The 16,893-nt window shown below is 46.0% G+C and overlaps 11 non-coding genes across 11 annotated transcripts; 5 read left to right on the top strand and 6 right to left on the bottom strand.

The window, feature by feature from the left end:
* Positions 1–1,686: 1,686 nt before the first annotated feature.
* On the bottom strand, positions 1,687–1,758 carry Trnaw-cca. The gene has a single exon. It is a non-coding gene; the product is annotated as a tRNA-Trp (tRNA).
* Positions 1,759–1,876: 118 nt separating this feature from the next.
* On the top strand, positions 1,877–1,948 carry Trnaa-cgc. Its single transcript has one exon. It is a non-coding gene; the product is annotated as a tRNA-Ala (tRNA).
* A 275-nt stretch (positions 1,949–2,223) lies between these two features.
* Positions 2,224–2,294, bottom strand: Trnac-gca. Its single transcript has one exon. It is a non-coding gene; the product is annotated as a tRNA-Cys (tRNA).
* Positions 2,295–2,612: 318 nt separating this feature from the next.
* Positions 2,613–2,684, bottom strand: Trnaw-cca. The gene has a single exon. It is a non-coding gene; the product is annotated as a tRNA-Trp (tRNA).
* Positions 2,685–2,802: 118 nt separating this feature from the next.
* On the top strand, positions 2,803–2,874 carry Trnaa-cgc. Its single transcript has one exon. It is a non-coding gene; the product is annotated as a tRNA-Ala (tRNA).
* A 6,350-nt stretch (positions 2,875–9,224) lies between these two features.
* Positions 9,225–9,296, bottom strand: Trnaw-cca. Its single transcript has one exon. It is a non-coding gene; the product is annotated as a tRNA-Trp (tRNA).
* A 118-nt stretch (positions 9,297–9,414) lies between these two features.
* Trnaa-cgc lies at positions 9,415–9,486 on the top strand. The gene has a single exon. It is a non-coding gene; the product is annotated as a tRNA-Ala (tRNA).
* Positions 9,487–15,597: 6,111 nt separating this feature from the next.
* Trnaw-cca lies at positions 15,598–15,669 on the bottom strand. The gene has a single exon. It is a non-coding gene; the product is annotated as a tRNA-Trp (tRNA).
* Positions 15,670–15,787: 118 nt separating this feature from the next.
* Trnaa-cgc lies at positions 15,788–15,859 on the top strand. Its single transcript has one exon. It is a non-coding gene; the product is annotated as a tRNA-Ala (tRNA).
* A 665-nt stretch (positions 15,860–16,524) lies between these two features.
* On the bottom strand, positions 16,525–16,596 carry Trnaw-cca. Its single transcript has one exon. It is a non-coding gene; the product is annotated as a tRNA-Trp (tRNA).
* Positions 16,597–16,714: 118 nt separating this feature from the next.
* Trnaa-cgc lies at positions 16,715–16,786 on the top strand. The gene has a single exon. It is a non-coding gene; the product is annotated as a tRNA-Ala (tRNA).
* Positions 16,787–16,893: the final 107 nt, after the last annotated feature.

Genomic DNA, 16,893 nt, shown 5'->3' with positions numbered 1-16,893 from the left:
GCGAAACGCGAGCAGGAAGGTCCGAGGCCGCAGAGTTGGAAGGAAGCGGAGCAGCTCCGCTGGCAGAGGTATGGGGCAGCGAAGCAGGAAGTTGTCGCGGCTCCACTTGTTGTGACATCGAAGTCGGTTCGGAAGACGGCGCCAACAGGCCCGACCGACGACCCGACTCGAGAGAAGCTGCGTCGGAGGCCGGAGGGGCGCCAGCAGCCGCCACCGGAACCGCTACCTCAGGAGGGCAGGGAGCAGCTACAGTACACGGTGGCTCCGAGGATGCCGGTCGCTCGGACTGGGGCATCTCAGGGAGATCCTCATCCGTACTATTTCCATCGTGTGGGCGACGCCTCTTATTATTCAAAAGTGGCACACCCACCTGAGGGACAGACGGAACAACATCAGATTTAGCACGCAAAGGAGGAAATTCTGTGTCAGGGGTGCGCAAAACCTGTGGCGGGGCGCTACTACCACTGGACTGTGCTACACCAAGAGCAGAACCACCTGCAACGAGGTCAGCGACCGTTAACTTGCGACGCTGTTCGAGAGAATTTTTTAAAACAAAAACCCTCCGCGGACAGTCAGTACGCACGTGACCACTTTCATTGCACAAAAAACAGGTGCCAACCTGACCACTATATGTTACATGGACACGATATCCACCGATCTGCAGGTGAGATGGAATATTCTGCTTAACGTGCATTTCGACTGAACGAATACCACTGTAACATTGCAGGCGATGTTGGCTTGACCAGCGTTCAAGGCGAATGCTCTTTACATCACCATACTTTTGTAGACCCTCCTTAAGATAGACATTATCCACCTCCGGTGGAAGGTTGTAAACACGAACATTGGTATACGTGATGGAAGCATTGGAAAGCAGCACGGTACTTACAGAATCATCCCGATGCCGAAAGAGAACTTGATGACCATATTTAGAAAGAATTTTATCAACCTGAAGTGGGTCCATAAACTTAACAAAGAAAACATACAGTTCTGTATCAAAATAAGCAGTATGCACCTGATCCGAATGAACACCAAAGGTATCTACCAACCAATCATGAATCTCAAGAGAACTAGGTTGCACATGGCGGGTTGACTTATCAAAAGCAAAACTAACTGTAGCCTGACGAGGAATAACCTGGGACGACATTTTCAAAATATGCGGTCGAAACCGCTACACAAAAAACACTGAAATAAGGACAGAAAGTAACACAAGGTACGAAACAACGACAGAGAAACACTCTCTGAAGTTGCAACACAACACGTAAACAAAAACGATAGTCCACTATACGTAACGCTACGGCGGAGCGGAAGACTAGACACGTCCACACTGCACGGCGTCTAAAGCGGAACTCACGACTGAGCTATACCCCCTTTCACGATCTTTCTGTTCCCATAACTTAAGGAAAAGTATTATACTCTGCCTGGCTAAAGACGTCTAATCGAGCAAAATATTGCGTAATCATTATCTCTCAGTTATATATTAGCGTTAAACGATATAAATATCAAAAATACTAGACACTTCGCGCCTGGAGAACGTGCGAGTCGGCGCCTTCACCTTAATGTCAGAACGCGAAAATTGCACTAGTAGCTTTTTTCAAGCAAGTTCTGTTCGTCCGTTCTCCGTAATCGTTTGGTATCTGATTAAACTGACATACTCGCCTATGGCTTCCGTAAACGAAAATTTCATTGTGACCCCGACGTGATTTCAACACGCAACCTTCTGATCTGGAGTCAGACGCGCTACCGTTGCGCCACGGAGTCGACGCTGCTTAGGTCTTGTCGTGAATAGGTTCCTCCAACACTTACTGTACCGTTCAAACCTAAGAAATAATGACAGTAGGATCCACGAGACACTCGTCCCAGATGTACTTGCTCTGACGGGGGTGTAACTCAGTGGTAGAGTGTCTGCTTCGCATGCAGAAAGTCCTGGGTTCAAATCCCAGCTCCTCCAATTTTTGTTTCTCCGTGCAGCGGTACAAGAAAACTTTTGCCTATCACCATATTCTACAAAATTCAGTGTACAAGATTCTTCCGCCAAGCAAGTGGATTTCGTACAGTTCGACCTCATGGCGGGAGGACGATGACCTGCAAGACTCTGGGCTGCGATCCCCCCCATTGAAATGTTGCTCCAAAGCCTTCGGTATGGCGTGCAGGGTGCATCTCAAACATGCATTTGCAACTCACCGCGACAATCGTCATTTGTTTTTTCGAGATACTGAAAAATGAAGGGGGCACCCGGGATTGAACCGGGACCTCTCGATCTGCAGTCGAATGCTCTACGACTGACCTATACCCCCTTTCACGATCTTTCTGTTCCCATAACTTAAGGAAAAGTATTATACTCTGCCTGGCTAAAGACGTCTAATCGAGCAAAATATTGCGTAATCATTATCTCTCAGTTATATATTAGCGTTAAACGATATAAATATCAAAAATACTAGACACTTCGCGCCTGGAGAACGTGCGAGTCGGCGCCTTCACCTTAATGTCAGAACGCGAAAATTGCACTAGTAGCTTTTTTCAAGCAAGTTCTGTTCGTCCGTTCTCCGTAATCGTTTGATATCTGATTAAACTGACATACTCGCCTATGGCTTCCGTAAACGAAAATTTCATTGTGACCCCGACGTGATTTGAACACGCAACCTTCTGATCTGGAGTCAGACGCGCTACCGTTGCGCCACGGAGTCGACGCTGCTTGGGTCTTGTCATGAATAGGTTCCTCCAACACTTACTGTACCGTTCAAACCTAAGAAATAATGACAGTAGGATCCACGAGGCACTCGTCCCAGATGTACTTGCTCTGGCGGGGGTGTAACTCAGTGGTAGAGTGTCTGCTTCGCATGCAGAAAGTCCTGGGTTCAAATCCCAGCTCCTCCAATTTTTGTTTCTCCGTGCAGCGGTACAAGAAAACTTTTGCCTATCACCATATTCTACAAAATTCAGTGTACAAGATTCTTCCGCCAAGCAAGTGGATTTCGTACAGTTCGACCTCATGGCGGGAGGACGATGACCTGCAAGACTCTGGGCTGCGATCCCCCCCATTGAAATGTTGCTCCAAAGCCTTCGGTATGGCGTGCAGGGTGCATCTCAAACATGCATTTGCAACTCACCGCGACAATCGTCATTTGTTTTTTCGAGATACTGAAAAATGAAGGGGGCACCCGGGATTGAACCGGGGACCTCTCGATCTGCAGTCGAATGCTCTACGACTTTTTTTTTTTTTTCCGTCTAAGACCGCTTTTTTTTATTTTTCTTTTTTTTTAGACCGCTTTTTTTTTCTTTTATTTATTTATTTTTTTGTTTTTCCCAGGACGCCTCTTCTGCATCAAGAAAGGAAAACGTGTTGTCACTGCAGTGGAAAGTTCAAGGTGCGTTGCTTCTGCAGCAAAGGAAACGTTTCATTCCTTGTTGATGACTCTTTGCTGCAAAACTTTTATTTTCATCGTATTTTTTTTGTTTATTTATTTATTTTTTTTGTTTTTTATTTTATTTTTTTTTTTAATTTTTTTATTTTTTTGATCTTTTTTAACTTTTGTAATATACAACAAGTTTTTTTGTTAAATTGTTTGTTTCCACTATTCTTTGCGTGAGACATCTCGGCTCGTTGACGGCACTCAACGCTCGTCTTCTCGAGGGTTGCCTATTATGGTATACCCCAAGCGTATAGCTTGGTCTCATTTCTTTCTCCTCGTTTGTATGTGATCTCCTATGTCGGCAGTTGTCTTCTCTTAGCACTGAGTGCCCAATTGCCGGGCGCCACATACTGGTTGTAATGTGGGAAAAAAAAAAAAAAAAAAAAAAAAAAAAAAAAAAAAAAAAAAAAAAAAAAATCGCTGCCATCATCGTTATCATCAGTCGGAGGCAGTGCATTCATCTACTTCGTCGTTCCTTCTTCGTTTTTGTTCATCGTCTTTGTCGTTCATAGTGTCGTTATCCTCAATGCTGGTATATAGTTCGCGAACTTTTGTCTGTATTTGTCATCCTTCATCAGCAGTTGCGCCTGTGTGGCTAGATATACTCTGTAGCCCTGGTAAGATGGCGCATCTTCGGCTTTAATTAGGTAATGCAGAGTATGTCCTGTCAGCCATGTCCATATATTTTTCTTCGTGATGGGGTAGTAAGTGCCATCAGGTTGCAACACCGATGTGATGGAGATTGTCTGTCTAGCTGTCCTGCAGATAGAGGCAAGGTTCATTCTGCACCATTCCCAGACCAATTTATTTTCTCCGCAGACACATCTGTGTAGCAAGTTGTCTATGAGGGCACACTCTCCACATCTGTCAGTTGCCGACAATCGTATTCTGTGTAATTTTTCTTTCGTAGGTATGGTCTCATTAACGACTTGATACCACGTTGATCTGATATTTGTGCCGAGCACTTTGTTGTGGATGTTCTTCCAGATTGAGCCCAATCCCGTAGGGGATATTTCGTTTCCATGCGGTTTACTCTTCCAGTAGTATTCATTATCCGGTATAGTTGGGCGGTTGTAAGGTCCTGTATTGGTGCGCTCATCTTCGCTCGGAGGTAACTAACTTCGAGCAGAAACATCCTGATGTGGTTGGCTTTGTAGTGGGTTTCCCCCAGGTTTATCGGTATTGCTATATTAGTAGGTGTATACATCCGTAGGGCCATATGGAGCGCGCTGTCTGGGTAGTCTTGAAACAGCTGAATAGTTCTCCGTATAAGAAGAGCCTTGCATTTAAATTCAACATCTATTAGCCCTAGGCCCCCTTTCTCTGGTGGGAGAGTAATAACATTAATTCCCACTTTGAATATTTCGCCCCTCCAAATATACCAACCAATTGCCGTCATTATTTGCTTGGAAATGCTGTTGACCACAGGGATTGTCTGCCCTACATACCAGATTTTCGAAAGTATCATTTTATTGATAAAGTGCACTCTTTGTATGAGGTCCTGTTCTCTGCCTTTATTTTGCTGGAGACAACCTCTCGTCATAGCCAGAAGTTCTTGCCAGTTGTCCGTAGTAGTTTTCAGAGGGCAGCGACGCATTCGTATTCCCAACAGTTTGATACTCTCGTGTACTACATATGGACAGTTGTCATCGATTCTAAACCCACTACCGATCGGCATTAGTTTAGTCTTGCGATAGTTGAGCTTTGAGCATGAGGCTCTTTCATACTCCCGTACACTATTAGTGACTTCTTGTAGGTCTCGCTCCGAACGTACGATGACACTTATGTCATCCGCGTATGCCACACATTTTACAGTCGTCGAATACAGGGTTAAGCCCTCAAGCGTACGGTTCAGCAAACGAACAAGTGGCTCAATGGCAATGACAAAAAGAGGCATTGACATGGGGCAGCCTTGTCGTACAGATCGCTCAATAGTTATTTGCCGGGAGAGTTGGCCATTGATGACGATCCTAGAGCAAGCAGAGGTGTACATATTTTTAACCATCGTAATAAAACCGTCACCAAAACCTAAATGGTTCATAATTTGAAAAAGGTAGCTGTGCGAGATCCTGTCAAAGGCTTTGCATTGATCTAGAGCTAAAATTGCAGCCTCCGGTTGGGTAATAGCACTAAAGGAGATGATCTCCCTATAATCTGCCAGACTTCTAAAGATCGTTCGACCAGGGACGGCTGCTGTCTGGCTGTCATGTATGATTTTATGTAAAACATGTTTAATTCTCGCTGCTAGAACGCGGGCCACAATTTTGTAATCGGAGTTGAGGAGGGAAATAGGACGAAATTTATTGACATCATCTGGTGGGTATTCTTTGGGGACGAGTACAATTCGACTATCACTAAATCCTGCTGGTAGTTGCCGACCTGCTTTAATTTCAATACACATGTTCAGAAAGCAATGTTCGAGTAAATACCAGAATTGTTTGTAGAATTCAATGGGTAGGCCATCTGCCCCGGGCGATTTATTACCCTGAGCCTTCCTCAAAGCCTCCCGAAGTTCTTCCTCAGTGACATCACACAGTAATAGTTGTCTGTCCGTCTCGTCGAGGGTCGCTGTAAGGTAGTTTTTCATGGTCGTAATTGCCTCGTCATTCGTGGGCTCTGACATGTACAGCCGTCGGTAATAGTCGGTTATATATTCCTTTATCTCATTCTGGGTTGTGGTGACACTGCCATCTTCTGTTTTTAATCTGTGAATCAATTTCTGTCTAGCGCGGCGTTTCTCTTTCGCAAGATGGAAGGAGGATGGGCTTTCGTCATTAACGCTGGTACCATCCCGAGAACGTATTTTAATTCCTTCCAGTTGTCTTCGTTTCAATAGTGTTAGCTTCGCCTTAATCCTTTTGATCTGTACAAAGTTCTCCTGTGTGACATGAGGAGCAGAATACAGCTCACGGAGACATCGAAAATAAAATTCGAAAAGCTCTTTCTGCTGCCGGCTCCTTTCACAGCTGTAACCTTTCAAGCAATTAATAAGCTTGGGCTTTGCGCAGCGGCACCACCACAGCGTAACCGACGGGAAAGTTTGTTGGCGGCGTGAGCAGAGATCCCATACTTCCTGCACCCGTTCTCTTAAACCTTGATCATTGAGTATTGAAACATTCAGCTTCCAACCTGCTCTGCCACGGTACGTTCCCTGCCGTACCATTCGGATTGTACAGTGATATGCCTCGTGGTCGGAGAAGTACAACGGCCACGTCTCCATTGCAGAGATCTTGTCCCGCAGGCGTTTTCCTACATAAATTCTGTCTAGTCGGCTGGCAGTTTGAGCGGTAAAGTACGTAAAACACTGTCGGTCCCCGTTCAGGATTTCCCAGGTGTCTTCTAGGTCCATCAGTCGAACAGTTTCGGCAAGTGTCGCACAGCCGTTAAAGTTCGGCCATTGGTCTTTAGGCTTTAAAACACAATTAAAATCCCCGCCGACGATCACGTCCTCCTCATTCCTCCGTAAAAGATACAATAAGTCAGTAGCGTAAAAATGTGCTCTGGCAGCTCCATTTTGATTCCCCGAGGGAGCATAGATGTTTATCAATCGAACTCCATTAATAAGGCACGAGATTCCTCTGCCAGACTCTAGTCTTTCCACATCCGTGACAATAATACCCTCTTTGAATAACAGAGCTGTGCCTGAGGAGCTATGTGGGATGGTATTTGTTAGTACGTCATACCCAGGAAAGTCAGGTAGGAAATGGTGAGCCACCTCTTGCAGCATCGCGATGTCTGCATCACAGCTATACAAATAATCGCGGAGACTGTGTATCTTCTGCTCTGAAGTTATTTTGTTTATGTTTACAGTGACTATCTTGTAGTCCTAAAAAGGAGGCATGAAGTTTCTATGTTAAAAGTCGCTGACCAGTCAGCAAAAGCATGATGTCGGTGAGGAAATTAATACGTATCCGAATCATCATCTTTTCTCAGGTTCGTTGAAAGCTGTCGTGCCACAAGTAATTCTGCTCTCCCGGCTGGCATAGCCTCCTTTGGTGGTTCAGACGTAATCAGTCCTCGATCCACCGAAATGTCCTCGATATCATCAGCCCAGCTGCCTGCATTTGACATGTCCATCTTCTGATCTGAGCCCTTTCCCGTTGGACACTGTTCTTTTCGCCCCTCTCTCAGGAGCTGCTGAGAGACCCGATCCTCGTCTGCTGCAGCTTGATTTCCAACCCCAGAGTTCGGCGTGGTCACTTTTATCGCCTGGTCGTGGCCACTCGATTGCTTCGCATCTGTCCTGCCACAAGTTGCGTCCGTTAATTCGCGGGCAATTTGCGCACCTTTCTCGCGCAGCAGTGGAGCTGTTTTCTCAGCATCCTTGTGAGCGATCCGTCGCTTTTTGTGTTTTTTGGGAGAAATGTCAGCCCTTTCATCTGCCACAGTCACTGAGGAAGGGCTGCAGATTGGTAAACCGGTATTGTCGTCGCTTCCCATCGATTTAGAATCCGCTCCTTTGTCGGTGCGCTGATCATTCTCAACATCTTGGGTTTTCTCGCCAACCTGGGCGCTAACCAAACACGTAGCCTCCGGATCGGTCAGTTTCATCATCACGTCGGGGGTGGTGTCAGCGTTGCCCTCTGGGGTGGCAGTCTCCATTGGTGTCTGGTCAGCTTCGGTGGTGTTGACAGTTGGGTCCATGTGAGTGACCTCCGTCGCTGCCATGGTCGAACGGACTGCCGCCACATACGTTAGAGGCATTGATGACATCTTGTTACTAGGAACCCTTTCGCCCGGTGGCAACTGCGTCACTCGTCTCTGTACGCACTGTGCGCGAACATGATCAGTTGCACCACACCCAGAGCAAGTGCGAGGCTGTCCATCGTATATAACAATTGCCCTGTATCCACAGATCGCAATATATGATGGAATGTGTTTCTCCAGTTCTATTTTCACCTGTCGAACACCGTTCAAGACAGGAACTTTGAAGGACATCCACTTTTCCGCAATATTGCTGATAATCGTGCCATAATTTTTCAAAACTGCATTTATTTCGTCGGCAGGAACTTCAAAAGGTAGTTCGAAAATTGTAACTGTGCGGACACTAAATCCTGCACGAGATACATGAACTTCGCCAATATTACCATCGCTGTGAGTAAATTTAAGGCTATCACCGCATGACTGAACAATTTGATCGCATATTGCAGCAGTTTTAAACTTTATGAGCGCAGTACTGCTAACGATCGAAAGATGTACACCAACTATAACGTCAAAAGATCGTTTCAAAACATTCTCAATCCATGCTTCGAGTTCGTAAGCTTTAGGTCGTGCATATTTCGGATCGAAACTGAATTTCAAAGTATCTTTTCGTGCTAGTTCATTCATAGTCAATTCGTGTCATGTTCCACACAATAACCCTTAACTGTGTACGCTACAATAGCGTCAACTCACCGTAAACAGCGCTCAGCCGGCAGCAGCAGAGCCGTAAACACCAGCGCGCGTCCGCTCGCCACGGCCGCCGAGGGCCGACTATGGCGACTGAGCTATTCCCCCTTTCACGATCTTTCTGTTCCCATAACTTAAGGAAAAGTATTATACTCTGCCTGGCTAAAGACGTCTAATCGAGCAAAATATTGCGTAATCATTATCTCTCAGTTATATATTAGCGTTAAACGATATAAATATCAAAAATACTAGACACTTCGCGCCTGGAGAACGTGCGAGTCGGCGCCTTCACCTTAATGTCAGAACGCGAAAATTGCACTAGTAGCTTTTTTCAAGCAAGTTCTGTTCGTCCGTTCTCCGTAATCGTTTGGTATCTGATTAAACTGACATACTCGCCTATGGCTTCCGTAAACGAAAATTTCATTGTGACCCCGACGTGATTTGAACACGCAACCTTCCGATCTGGAGTCAGACGCGCTACCGTTGCGCCACGGAGTCGACGCTGCTTAGGTCTTGTCATGAATAGGTTCCTCCAACACTTACTGTACCGTTCAAACCTAAGAAATAATGACAGTAGGATACACGAGGCACTCGTCCCAGATTTACTTGCTCCGGCGGGGGTGTAACTCAGTGGTAGAGTGTCTGCTTCGCATGCAGAAAGTCCTGGGTTCAAATCCCAGCTCCTCCAATTTTTGTTTCTCCGTGCAGCGGTACAAGAAAACTTTTGCCTATCACCATATTCTACAAAATTCAGTGTACAAGATTCTTCCGCCAAGCAAGTGGATTTCGTACAGTTCGACCTCATGGCGGGAGGACGATGACCTGCAAGACTCTGGGCTGCGATCCCCCCCATTGAAATGTTGCTCCAAAGCCTTCGGTATGGCGTGCAGGGTGCATCTCAAAGATGCATTTGCAACTCACCGCGACAATCGTCATTTGTTTTTTCGAGATACTGAAAAATGAAGGGGGCACCCGGGATTGAACCGGGGACCTCTCGATCTGCAGTCGAATGCTCTACGACTTTTTTTTTTTTTTTTTTTTTTTTTTTTTTGGCGTCGCATCAAAACGAGTACCTGCCGAAACCCGGGATCGAACCAGGGACCTTTAGATCTTCAGTCTAACGCTCTCCCAACTTTTTTTTTTTTTTTTTAAAGTCGAATGCTCTACGACCTTTTTTTTTCCGAATGCTCTACGACTTTTTTTTTTTTTTTTTTTTTTTTTCGCCCGCCGTAATCTTCTCATGTTAGTAGCGTGCGCGGGACTATATTTTATTATATGTTATTTTTATTTTTTTTTTTATTTTATGTTTTTTATTTATTTATATTTTTTTATTGTGTTGTTTACTTTTTTTTCCTTTTTGTTCCTTTGTTGTTCCTTATTTTTTTAATTAAAGCTTGGTTAGTTCGAGCGCCATTGGGTAGTTGGCAAAAAGTATTTTATATCTGGGGTTGCTGACAATTTGTGTCGCTTTACTTACACTGTAGATTCTGAAATCATCATACGTATCGTCTTTTCTTTTAGTCATAATATAATCTATTGTATGGCCTGCCAACCAGGTCCACATATTCCGCTTCGACGGGGGGAAAAGGTCGTTATCAGGCTGCAGTATCATCTCGGGTGTTATTGCCGTGATCGTAGTTCTCCCGACCTGCGCCAGTTGCCGCCGACACCATTCCCATATCTTTTTATTTTCCCCACAGATACATCTGTGCTGCAGTGTATCTATGAGGTCGCAGTCGCTGCACTTCTCGGTGGGTGCCAACTTGATTCTGTGGAGCTTTTCCTTAGTAGAAATTGTTTCGTTCACTACCTTGTACCACGTGGATCTGATGCCCGTATCCAGGACCGTATTAGTTATGTTCTTCCAGACCTTGGACCACCGTATATGTGGGTGCTTGATTTCCATTCTGTTCTTTCGACCATTGTCGTTCAGATACTTATACAGCTCTGCTGTTGTTTTGTCGCGTAAGACAGTGGTCTGCCGCCGAAGGTAACTCATGTCAAGGAAAAACCTCCTGATGTGATTGAATGTAGGCGGTATGGAGTCCAAGCGGACAGGGGCCTCTAAACTAATGGGCCTGTGTGACTCGATGACAGCTCTGAGTACACTGTGTGGGTATTCGTGATAAATTTGGAGAGTTCTACGTATCAGAAGTGCTCGACATTTAGTGTCAACATCGACCACACCAAGGCCCCCGTGACTGGGGGGGAGTGTCGTCACATTGATTCCCACTTTGAAGATATCACCTCGCCAGAGGTACCAACCGACAGCTGCCATCACCCGACTGGCTATTTTATCAATTATAGGTAGTATTTGGCCCACATACCAAATTTTCGATAAGATTTTGGTGTTTACAAAATGTACCCTTTCTAGTAAATTTTGTACTCTACTGTTATTCTGTTGCAGGCACGCTCTCGTCATGTTGAGAATGTCCCTCCAAGCCGCCGCTGTCGTTTTCAGAAGGCAACTGGACATTTTGAGACCGAGAAGTTTCAGATTGTCGGTTCGCTCATATTCGTCAGTCCCGTGGAAAGGGAACCCATTCCCCAAAGGCAGCAATTTTGTTTTACGTCTGTTGAGTTTCGAACCGGACGCTTGTTCAAAGTCCTGAACGATAGACTGCACGTCGCGAAGGTCATGTGCAGAAGTAAGCACTACCCCCACATCATCCGCATATGCAATGCAAGTAATGGTGCTGCCATATATATTTATTCCTGGGAGCTGTTGATCGATCCTCCTAATGAGTGGCTCTATCGCAATGACAAAAAGCGTCATGGACAAGGGACAGCCCTGGCGGATAGACTTCTCTATAGGAATTGAGTGCGTAAGATGTCCATTAACGTTGATCTTTGACGTGGCCCGGTTCAAAAGATTTTTAATCATCTGGACGAATTGGTCTCCAAATCCAAGATGGGTCATCAACTGAAAAAGGTAATGGTGTCGGATCCTGTCAAAGGCTTTATTAAGATCGAGTGCTAAAATTGCCGCTTCCAGACCTGTAGTTGCGCAGTAGCTGATGATCTCTCTGTAGTCAGTCAGACTCTTAATGATCGTGCGCCCAGGAACCGCCGCCGTCTGACTAGGGTGTATTATGTTAGGAAGGACTCGTTTGATCCTGGCTGCCATGACGCGGGCTACTATCTTGTAGTCCGTGTTAAGTAAACAAATGGGGCGGAATTTATTCATGTCGTTACAGGGGTATTCTTTAGGGACGAGAACGATGATGCCGTCGTTGAAGCCTTCAGGTATATTTTGCCCTTCTTTAATTTCATTACATATTTCGACAAAACACCTTTCTAGCAAATACCAAAACTGTTTATAAAATTCCACCGGTAGCCCATCCGCACCAGGAGATTTATTTCCCTGCGCCTTTTGAAGCGCTGATGTGAGTTCTTGTGGGGTTATGTCCGCCACCAACAGGTCGACATCTGGTGGGTCCAGTCTTTCAGGTAGGCTAGTTTGCATACGTATCACAGACTCCTCGTCCGCGGGTTCCAAGGCATAAAGCTTAGTGTAGTATTCTGCTACACATGTCTTGATGCCGCCTTGATCGTTCACCTGGTTACCGTCCTCTGTCCGGAGACTACAGATCATTTTACGCTGTGCGCGACGCTTCTCTGCCCCAAGATGATATACCGAGGGTATTTCCCCCGCCGTGCTATGATGGTCCCTGGATCGGATCATAAGACCTTCCATTCGTTTCCTCTTCAATGCCGTTAATTTCGCCTTGACTTTTTTAATTCGTAAAAAGGTGTCTGCTGTTGGACAATTGCTTTCATATAATTCCCGAAGGCAGCGGAAGTAAAATTCGAACATACTCTGTTGGTCGCGGTTTCGTTCATAACAGTACGTTTTTAAGCAACGGATGAGTTGAGGTTTCGCACATTTGTACCACCAGCATATGGTACTGGGGAAGTTCCGTCGTCGCCTGCTGCAGGTGCCCCACACGACTTCCATTCGTGTTCGCAAATCATCTTCTTGAAGAACAGCGACGTTGAGTTTCCACATGTTTCTGCCACGAAAGATGGTCTGTCGAGGCATTTTCAGGAGACAGTGATAGGCGAGATGGTCAGAAAAGTACACTGGCCACGTTTCAGGCCCACCGACATTTGCACATAAAGACTGTGTGACATAAATTCTATCAAGTCGACTGGACGACGTAGAAGTGTGGAATGTGAAGCAGGGACGGTCTCCATGAATGAGCTCCCACGTGTCAGTCAATCGCAACTCTCGTACGAGGCGGCCCAACTCCGCACTTTTATCAAAAGTCGGATGTTGATCTTTCCGCTTAAGCACGCAATTAAAGTCACCGGCTAAAACCGTTCCCTCTCTAGCTCCTCTGATCAAATACAATAGGTCTTCGTCGTAAAAACGAGACCGTTGCTCTCGATTTTGGTGTCCGGAGGGGGCATAGATATTTACGAATCGAATCCCATTTATTGAACAAGATATTCCTCGGCCGCTTTCCAGCCGTTCAAAGTCAGATGCTACTATTCCATCCTTTAATAAGATGGCGGTGCCAGATGCGCTACGTAACGTTGTGTTTAAGAATACTGCATAACCTGCAATATTGATCCGGAACCCACTAGCAACCTCTTGTAACAAAGCAATATCAACGTCAGCGCTATAGAGGTAATCCCGGAGACTATCGACCTTCTGTATCGACGTGATTTTATTTATGTTCAGTGTGGCGATTTTATAAGTTTGCAGATGTGACATGTAAGGGAAGACGATCCTTTTTGGTGGGGATGTTTCGTTGTGTTTAATAGAGTTACTGATTTAAGTATTGATCATGTCCCTTTGTCAACGCTTACTGCAAATCGTATCATTATCAAGCATCACCAGTTGGCTAGCATGTTGGTGGACCACCACTCCCTGACGTCCGGAAGTTAACATTTTGGGGTGTCTGAATCCCGTATGTTGTACGCCCATCCGTTATCTGCAGTGCACGAATTAGTAAAATTCCGAGTCCTCATCATCCTTCTCCCGCGTGAACCGATCGCCTCCGTGTTCCTCGCCGTCGGTCTTTCCCTCCATCGTAGTAGCTGTGGGTGCATGTCCGCGGTCCTCGACATCGTCTTCCATCTCCTGGGCCCAGTCCAGCAAGGAATCGTCTGTGCGTGTACGTTTCTTCTCCTCGACCATGTCTAATGATTGTTTATCCTTCTTCTTTGGAGGGCGTGTTCCCGAACCTGTAGAGCCAGATGCGTCCAAAATGTCCGGCGCACGGTCTGGCACGTCCTCCTTCCGTGATTTCTTGAGCGTCTTCGGGCTCTGTTGGCGGTGTTCCGACGACGTTTCGTGCATTATATGACAAAACTGCGTCGCCTTTTCTCTCAACGGTGGGGCACATGTTGCCGCCCCCGCATGAGCAATTCTGCGCTTTTTGGTGTCCTGGGACAGTATCGCTGAGGCATTCGCGTTTGTCTCCATCATGTCAATATCCGATAAGTCTACCTTCCCCTCGTCGTGTGTGCGCATCACATTATTTCGTTGTAAGTCGCCGTCCACCTTTGACACCTCGGTGCTTCCGACCGGCGAGATCTGAGCGTCAGTTGCTGGCAAATCCGGACGGGGGGTATCCAAACGTACTTCATGCTGCAATAGAGCCCCAGTAGCAGTACTGTCGTCCTCTGTAGTAGATGTGGTGGTCGGGGGTTGACGGAGTACCGCGGCATACCTCACGGGCAGTTGCGACATATTGGATTGCACTTTCGCCTCACCTACTGGTATTTGCGTCACGCGTCTTTGGGGACAATCAGTGCGGACATGTCCGGGAGAACCACATGCTGCGCATGTCCTCGGTTGACCATCATACATAACTATTGCTCTGTACCCGCAGACATTGATGTACGATGGTATATGCTTTTGTAAATCAATTTTCACTTGGCGAATACCATTCAACACCGGAAATTTATGCATAGTAGACCACTTCTCCGCGACATTAGAGAGAACTGTACCGTAAGGTTTGAGCACAGAGTTAATTTGTTCGGCTGTAATTTCGAATGGCAGTTCGAAAATGCGAACGGTCCTAAGACCTAAACCAGCTTGAGTAACTTGTACCTCTCCGATAGTACCGTCCGAATGTTTAAATTTCAGGGTCCCTCCACAAGATTCAACAATCTTATCACACGTGACAGCATTTTTCAACTTAAGATAAACTGTACTACTACAGATCGACAAGTGAATTCCAATAAGATCGTCCATATTCAGTTTCAAAGAGTCTTCTATAAAGTTCTCTACTTCAAAAGATGTCGGTCGAACTAAAGACTGGTCAAACATCAACTTCAATGTGTCTCTTCGTGGTGGTTGTGCCATTACAAATTTCTAACCATGAATCGTTGTTACAGGGAAACAAGTACGCTAAGCGGCGTAACACTCACCACAACAGTCACGGCCAGCGGCGGCGAGAGCGTAAACACAGCGCGTCCGCACAGCTCGCTCGCCGAAACCAGACTAATACGACTGAGCTATACCCCCTTTCACGATCTTTCTGTTCCCATAACTTAAGGAAAAGTATTATACTCTGCCTGGCTAAAGACGTCTAATCGAGCAAAATATTGCGTAATCATTATCTCTCAGTTATATATTAGCGTTAAACGATATAAATATCAAAAATACTAGACACTTCGCGCCTGGAGAACGTGCGAGTCGGCGCCTTCACCTTAATGTCAGAACGCGAAAATTGCACTAGTAGCTTTTTTCAAGCAAGTTCTGTTCGTCCGTTCTCCGTAATCGTTTGGTATCTGATTAAACTGACATACTCGCCTATGGCTTCCGTAAACGAAAATTTCATTGTGACCCCGACGTGATTTGAACACGCAACCTTCTGATCTGGAGTCAGACGCGCTACCGTTGCGCCACGGAGTCGACGCTGCTTAGGTCTTGTCATGAATAGGTTCCTCCAGCACTTACTGTACCGTTCAAACCTAAGAAATAATGACAGTAGGATCCACGAGGCACTCGTCCCAGATGTACTTGCTCTGGCGGGGGTGTAACTCAGTGGTAGAGTGTCTGCTTCGCATGCAGAAAGTCCTGGGTTCAAATCCCAGCTCCTCCAATTTTTGTTTCTCCGTGCAGCGGTACAAGAAAACTTTTGCCTATCACCATATTCTACAAAATTCAGTGTACAAGATTCTTCCGCCAAGCAAGTGGATTTCGTACAGTTCGACCTCATGGCGGGAGGACGATGACCTGCAAGACTCTGGGCTGCGATCCCCCCCATTGAAATGTTGCTCCAAAGCCTTCGGTATGGCGTGCAGGGTGCATCTCAAACATGCATTTGCAACTCACCGCGACAATCGTCATTTGTTTTTTCGAGATACTGAAAAATGAAGGGGGCACCCGGGATTGAACCGGTGACCTCTCGATCTGCAGTCGAATGCTCTACGACTGAGCTATACCCCATTTCACGAGCTTTCTGTTCCCATAACTTAAGGAAAAGTATTATACTCTGCCTGGCTAAAGACGTCTAATCGAGCAAAATATTGCGTAATCATTATCTCTCAGTTATATATTAGCGTTAAACGATATAAATATCAAAAATACTAGACACTTCGCGCCTGGAGAACGTGCGAGTCGGCGCCTTCACCTTAATGTCAGAACGCGAAAATTGCACTAGTAGCTTTTTTCAAGCAAGTTCTGTTCGTCCGTTCTCCGTAATCGTTTGGTATCTGATTAAACTGACATACTCGCCTATGGCTTCCGTAAACGAAAATTTCATTGTGACCCCGACGTGATTTGAACACGCAACCTTCTGATCTGGAGTCAGACGCGCTACCGTTGCGCCACGGAGTCGACGCTGCTTAGGTCTTGTCATGAATAGGTTCCTCCAACTCTTACTGTACCGTTCAAACCTAAGAAATAATGACAGTAGGATCCACGAGGCACTCGTCCCAGATGTACTTGCTCTGGCGGGGGTGTAACTCAGTGGTAGAGTGTCTGCTTCGCATGCAGAAAGTCCTGGGTTCAAATCCCAGCTCCTCCAATTTTTGTTTCTCCGTGCAGCGGTACAAGAAAACTTTTGCCTATCACCATATTCTACAAAATTCAGTGTACAAGATTCTTCCGCCAAGCAAGTGGATTTCGTACAGT

This window comes from Schistocerca americana, chromosome 3 (genome assembly GCF_021461395.2).
Source record: "Schistocerca americana isolate TAMUIC-IGC-003095 chromosome 3, iqSchAmer2.1, whole genome shotgun sequence".
In the NCBI taxonomy this organism is placed as follows: domain Eukaryota; kingdom Metazoa; phylum Arthropoda; class Insecta; order Orthoptera; family Acrididae; genus Schistocerca; species Schistocerca americana.
This window is presented reverse-complemented; position numbering and strand designations above follow the sequence as displayed.